This window comes from Nycticebus coucang, chromosome 2 (genome assembly GCF_027406575.1).
Source record: "Nycticebus coucang isolate mNycCou1 chromosome 2, mNycCou1.pri, whole genome shotgun sequence".
NCBI classification, from domain to species: domain Eukaryota; kingdom Metazoa; phylum Chordata; class Mammalia; order Primates; family Lorisidae; genus Nycticebus; species Nycticebus coucang.
Window position 1 is genome coordinate 57846232 of NC_069781.1, and position 6128 is coordinate 57852359.

Below are 6128 nucleotides of genomic sequence, written 5' to 3' on the forward strand. Positions count from 1 at the left end.
CCGAGTCAAGATCCCACTGAGTCCACGGTAGGCACCCCAGCCAGCCCTCCCCAGGCACTCCAGAGCTCTCTACCACAGAAGGCCCGGTCCTCCGGGGGTTCGGGGCCCAGACAGGACAGGACGAGGGCAAACAGCAGGTCCTGCCCCCTTCCCGGCTGCCCCTCGCCGGGACGCGGCCCTGCCGCCACATGCTCCACTGCCGGATCTCCCAACACAGCCCCAGGCCTGCAGCACCTCAGCCGCCCTCCGCAAGCAGACCCAGACCGCAGCGCGGGCGCGACCGGGCGGCTCCTGAGCAGGGGGCAGCGGCACGCAGCCCGCCACCCGGCACGGCTTACCTCCCCTCTGCCACAAGCTCAGCCCAGCGCCGGCTTCTTGACGTGGCCGGTCCCGCCGCCCCGAACGCCCGGGGGAGGGAACTACAGGGCAGAGCCAATGGGCTGCAGACCGCAAAGGCCTGTCGCGCCTCCTCCCGCCCCCGCTCGCGCGCACGCGCGGCCAAGGCCAAGGCCGCGCACTGCAGCTGGAAGGCGGCGTGGGCGGCAGTAACCTGCTCTGCAGCTGCCTGGAAAGGGTGTGGGGAGGGCTTCGCTCGCTAGGACTGGCTATGGGCAGCACCGCAGTGAAGTTAGCCCATGAAAAAGCAAATTAAAGGAACCCGCCTGGAGATGCCGCTTCAGCGGGCCGGGGTAGTTCTGTTGGCAGCCTGCCCCTGTGCAGCTTTCGGAGATTCAAAGCAGCTTTTTGGTATTTGAGGAGTTGGTTTCCCGGGGCGGGGCGAGTGGGAGGGTAAGAATAGTGATAACATAAAGGATTAAGAAAAAAAAAATTTTTTTTTTATTGTTGGGGATTCATTGAGGGTACAATAAGCCAGTTACACTGATTGCAATTGTTAGGTAAAGTCCCTCTTGCAAATTTAAAACAGACAGCAGACTTGCCGCGGAGACGCTCGTTTATTCAGCTTATAGCTTACTGCTTAATACCTTTACTTCCCTTGGCCGACGCAGAACACTCAGCTCTCCCTGCTACTCTGGTACACTTGTCAGATAACCTGGTACAAAAACTACTCTGATACATTTGTTGGATGACCGTAAAGGCATTCTAGCGCCGGTGTTTCTGCTGATTTAATCAAGAGAGAACTGGCGCGAGTAATTATTACTAATATTGTTTTTATTTTAGCTAATATTTACTAAATTTTCTCCTGTGAGTGGGGGCGGTCTGTGCTGCCACATGGGAAGACTGTAACAAACATCCGGTACAGTGGAACTGTGGCTAAAAGAGGATGCCAGAACAACGAATATATACAAAACAAAAAGAGTTAAGACAAATTACTGTAGAGACTCTGACTTTTCCAGCTGTTTTTAAACAATAGAGCGCCTTTAGAAGCATTCAGGCACCTTTTAAAAAATACACCAGTGCCTGAGCCGCTATCTAATATCTCTGCTTTGGGATCTTGGCATTGGTATTTTTCTCAGTTCCCAATGTCATTTTAATGTGTTGGCAAGTTCTACCTCTCATTTGTAGGAAGGATTTGATTCCCTATACTCCTACCCCGAAAAGTTATACCTGTCTTCAGTTTTCCCAATAATCTATGATGCGTTCATTCTGTAAGATTGTATGTATATTCGTTCTGAACCTGCTTACATATTCAATCTCTGTTATCCTTTCAAAGAAAAGTTTTATAAGGTATATAATTGCCTTTTTGATTTTATGGGCTTTTATGATATTCTTCAGTCTTCCAAAGGTAAAAGTACTTTTAGGACCATAAAATTTTTTTCTTCTCCCATATTTCTTGAGGCATGTTAATCAAAATTATTATTAAACACATACTATGTGAATGTCACTGGTTTAAGTAGATCAACTCATTTAATCCACAGAACAACTCTATGAGGCAGGTGCACTTATTACCCACATTTTATAGAAAAGGAACCTGATACACAGGGGGCGAAGCATCTTGACCATGGTGTTTCTGCTGATGTCAAGCCAAGATTTGAATCCAGGCACCCTGGCTCTCACTAGGTAAATGTACTGCCTCTGTTATAAAAAGCCTGGTTTTAGGAATACTTAGGAAAATGCCCACTTAAAGAATGATGGTAAGTCTGTATTTGACACCATCTTACTCCATTCAGGCTGCTGTAACAAAATACTTTAGACTGGGTAATTTATAAACAATAGAAATGTATTACTCAGAGCTCTGCAGGCTGGGAAATCCAAGCATGTTGCCAGCAGATTTGGTGTCTGGTGAGGGCCCATTCCCGGTAGAAGGTGCCTTCTATGTTTCTTCCCATAGTGGACAGGGCAAATAGAATCCCTCAAGCCTCTTTTATAAGACACTAATCCTTTTCATGAGAACAGTGTCCTCAAGACCTAATCACCTCCCAAAGATCTTACCTCTTGCATTGGAGTTGGAGGCGAGAAGGCATAAATATTCCAACCATAGCAGATACCTACCATAGATTCAGAATTGGGGCAGGATAGAGTTTAAGTCTAGAGCCTAAAACTGACTTGACTGCTACTGATCTCGGACTAAGCTGGAAGGACAAGAGCTCACTCCCTACTGCTGAGGTACACTCCTTCTATGCAGGCATTGCAATACAGCAGCAAACATCTCACCTTTTGATTTATTTAATCTAGTGCTATACCAGGCCCCAAGCTACACATGGGAGGTAACAAGAAAAAAGATACATGCCAGACCCTCAAGGAGCTATCTCATCCTGGAGACCAATTCAGCACTCACTTATTTTGACAAGACTAGAGAGAGAGACTTTTAGAACCATAAAGGATCACAGAGGTTGCCAGTTTACAATGAAGTTTTCATTAAGTACTGAAATTTTAAAAAAATAATCATGTTATTCAATTTAAAGTGCTGTCCTTTGCCTGAGATTATGCCTTGATTTTATGTTTTAAAAGTTCTGTCTTGGCCAGGCACAGTGATTCATGCATCCTAGCACTCTGGGAGGCACAGACTGGGAGATCACTTGAGCTCAGGAGTTGGAGACAAGCCTAAGCAAGAGCGACACTCTGTCTCTTAAAAATAGCTGGGCGTTGTGGTGGGCACCTGTAGACCCAGCTACTTGGGTCGCTGAGGCAAGAGGATCACTTGAGCTCAACAATTTGAGGTTGTTCGATGACCTTAAGTTCTTATGTTGGATCTCAAGATTTTTTGATATTTCACTGACTTAAATCAGTCCTGTCAATTTACAGAGAATGAAACTAAAATTCCAGAAGGGCAAAAGTTCATTGTCCAGGTCATTGGGCTAGTAGGTGTTACAAGGAGGACTGAAACCTTGCTTTTCTGACTCCTAGTCCAGTCTTTTTAATACTGCGTGCTTACTGGAACACCTAGAAATTTTTTAATAATAATAATTTTATTATTTTTTTTAAGGCAACTGAAGAAGAGAAAGATAGGCTTACAGAGTAAGAAATCTTACAAAGCAGGATATAGTCACCATAGACAACAAACAGGCCTCCATTGCCAGGCAAAGTAGGAATAATAAATGTTACAAGAAATTAAGGGACGGCTGAAAAACAAATGTTATAACAAGGTTCTCATGGATCATTTGTATTGTTTTCTAGGAGAAAAAAGAGTTCTGCCTGCTTGATTAATCATATTAACTAAATAGCTTTCTTTCTAAGCTGAAAGCAAAGCATGGAACCTGAATAAATATAGCTACAATTCATAGCTAAATTTTGATTGGGTTAAGACCTGGGAAAGGTCAGTTCAATTGAGTTGAGGGCACCCACATCTGATATGGATGCTTGGAGCCCCACACAAGCGTTCCACTAACTTTCAGCCTGGGGAGAATTTCTGAGAAACAGCGGAAAGAAAATGAACCCTTCTGTGGGGAGAGGAGAATCAACTTCATTCATGTAACCTGCACAGGGTGATCTAGACCTCATACCAGAAGACACAGGTCAAATGGAAATTTCTATTGAAGGATTAAAGCACATTCAAATGTATATATTATTTTCCAGACATTGTACATGCAAATGAATTCTTTGCCTTTTGAATATTCAAGACAAACCACCCTCTCTAAGAGGTAGGCAGGCAGATAGTATTTGTCTGTTCTATTCCTTGTATTATTTTTCACTGCTTCCACTTAAGCAGTTCTCTATTATACAAGACCCTTTAGATAAGTACACTTTTTGAAGTCAGTATAGAAGGGCCTATTGACTTTAACAACAACAAAAGAAGGGAGTAAGAAAAATGTGTCCACTCCCAAATCATTAACAGACCTGAAAAGAATATGCTAACAAAAAAAGACACTGTAGTCTGAATCCTATACTGTCAGGAAGGTCATGTCACCCACAGCGTTAGGAGGGACACAAAGCCTTGAACTCAAGCCCGAGCATGCTGAGCTGCCTCAACACGCCCATGCATTCATCATCAGGCACAAGACTGGGAGGAGAAATGCAGTACTGAATCATAGAGTTCCACTGTCGACACATAACAGAAAGCAATCTCATTAGATTTAATTAGATGTGAATATGTGGTTCCAATGGCTCCCCTTTTCTTTCAAAATAAAAGACCAAATCTGGGCGGCGCCTGTGGCTCAGTGAGTAGGGCGCCAGCCCCACTTGCCGAGGGTGGTGGGTTCAAACCTGGCCCCCGGGCCGAACTGCAACAACAACAAAAAAAAATAGCTGGGTGTTGTGGCAGGCGCCTGTAGTCCCAGCTGCTCCGGAGGCTGAGGCAAGAGAATCACATAAGCCCAAGAGCTGGAGGTTGCTGTGAGCCGTGTGACGCCGCGGCACTCTACTGAGGGCAGTAAAGTGAGATTCTGTCTCTACAAAAAAAAAAAAAAGGCCAAATCCTTACAAAGACAACAAGGCCACACATGATCTCATGATCTTCCTCCCCTACACTATGCACCTCCATCCCCAGCATATACATGTGCACACATACACTCACACACACCACCTGTTACATCTTTGATCTTGTCTTCCGCACTTCTCTCCAGCTCGCTCCATTTCAGTCACTCTGCCTCCTAGCTGCTGCAAGATCTTGGCACTTCCCCCAGATATCTTTATGACTCGTTCCATAGATTGTTCAAGTCTTTGCTGAGATACTACCTTCTGATTAAGGCCTAGTCTGTCAGTCCGGGTACCAGCAGGAAACAGATGGTACAATGAAATTGGGAAAATTGGAAGAGGGTTTAATAAAAGACACTGAACAGAGATATGGGCAAGGATTGAAGTAATTAGAAGGGAGACTCAGAAACATTGCTACTCCAAAATCACCGCTAAGGCAAAGGGGCAATGAAAGGGAGTAGTTACCAAACACGGGGAAGCTGTGTATGCAGGACTACCCGATGGGAATTAGGAAATTTTGTCAAGCAAGACGGCCAGTTCACAGTAATACAACAGGGAGAGATCCCAGTGAATTATTAACACCTTGGTATTCCTCATTCTTGTCTTTCCTGATCTTCTGCAGCAAGGGATGGCTATGATGCAATTCATGTACATCAGCCTCCTGGGGCATGGTGAAGTGGCGAAAAGAAGATGTATGGCACATGTACCTTGAACAGCTCTTGCAGTGTAACAAACCACTACAACTTTAGTGGCTTAAAATCACAAACACGTATTCATTCTAAGGATCCTGTGGCTTAGGAAGCTCTTTAACTTGATTGCCTTTGCTCTCTCTTCAGTTCATTTATGTATCTGCCATCAGCTTGAAGCTTGGCTGGTCTAGGAAGACCTTGTCCACAGGCTTGCTGGTTTGCTCCATGAAAGCTAGCATGGTAGGATGATGTGAATCTTTAATCACTGCACCCACTCAATAACAAGACAAAATCAGATCATTACTAATATCAAGATATATTATTTCAAGGAGACTCGCATGCCAAAATAATCCCACTTTTTGACTTAACAACGTTCCCAGTCCCAGAGGAACAAAAGATGAATTACAAGTCATGTTTGAGCACCTCTTATAATTGCAGAAATCAAACGTGACTTGAGTATTACAATTTCAATACCTGTGTATACATTTTTTGGCACCCTCTGTGTGTGTGTGAGCACATATGCCTTCTTTATCCATTCATCCTCCAACAGGTTGCTTCCATATCTTGGTTATTGTGAATAATGCCGCAGTGATCATAAGAGTACAGATATCTTGGGGCGGCGTCTGT

The 6128-nt window shown here is 44.5% G+C and overlaps 1 protein-coding gene across 3 annotated transcripts in view; it reads right to left on the minus strand.

Moving 5' to 3' along the window:
- FOCAD (focadhesin) overlaps nucleotides 1-400 on the minus strand; it is a 329244-nt gene extending 328844 nt beyond the window's left edge. For 2 of the 3 annotated variants that reach the window (XM_053571667.1, XM_053571636.1), the window contains exon 1: nucleotides 339-400. The gene's annotated coding sequence lies outside the window, so the exon portion shown is untranslated. Of the gene's footprint in view, nucleotides 1-234; nucleotides 298-338 lie in introns of those variants that run through there. The other variant, XM_053571657.1, reaches the window with a different exon arrangement.
- Between the last annotated feature and the right edge of the window lie 5728 nt (nucleotides 401-6128).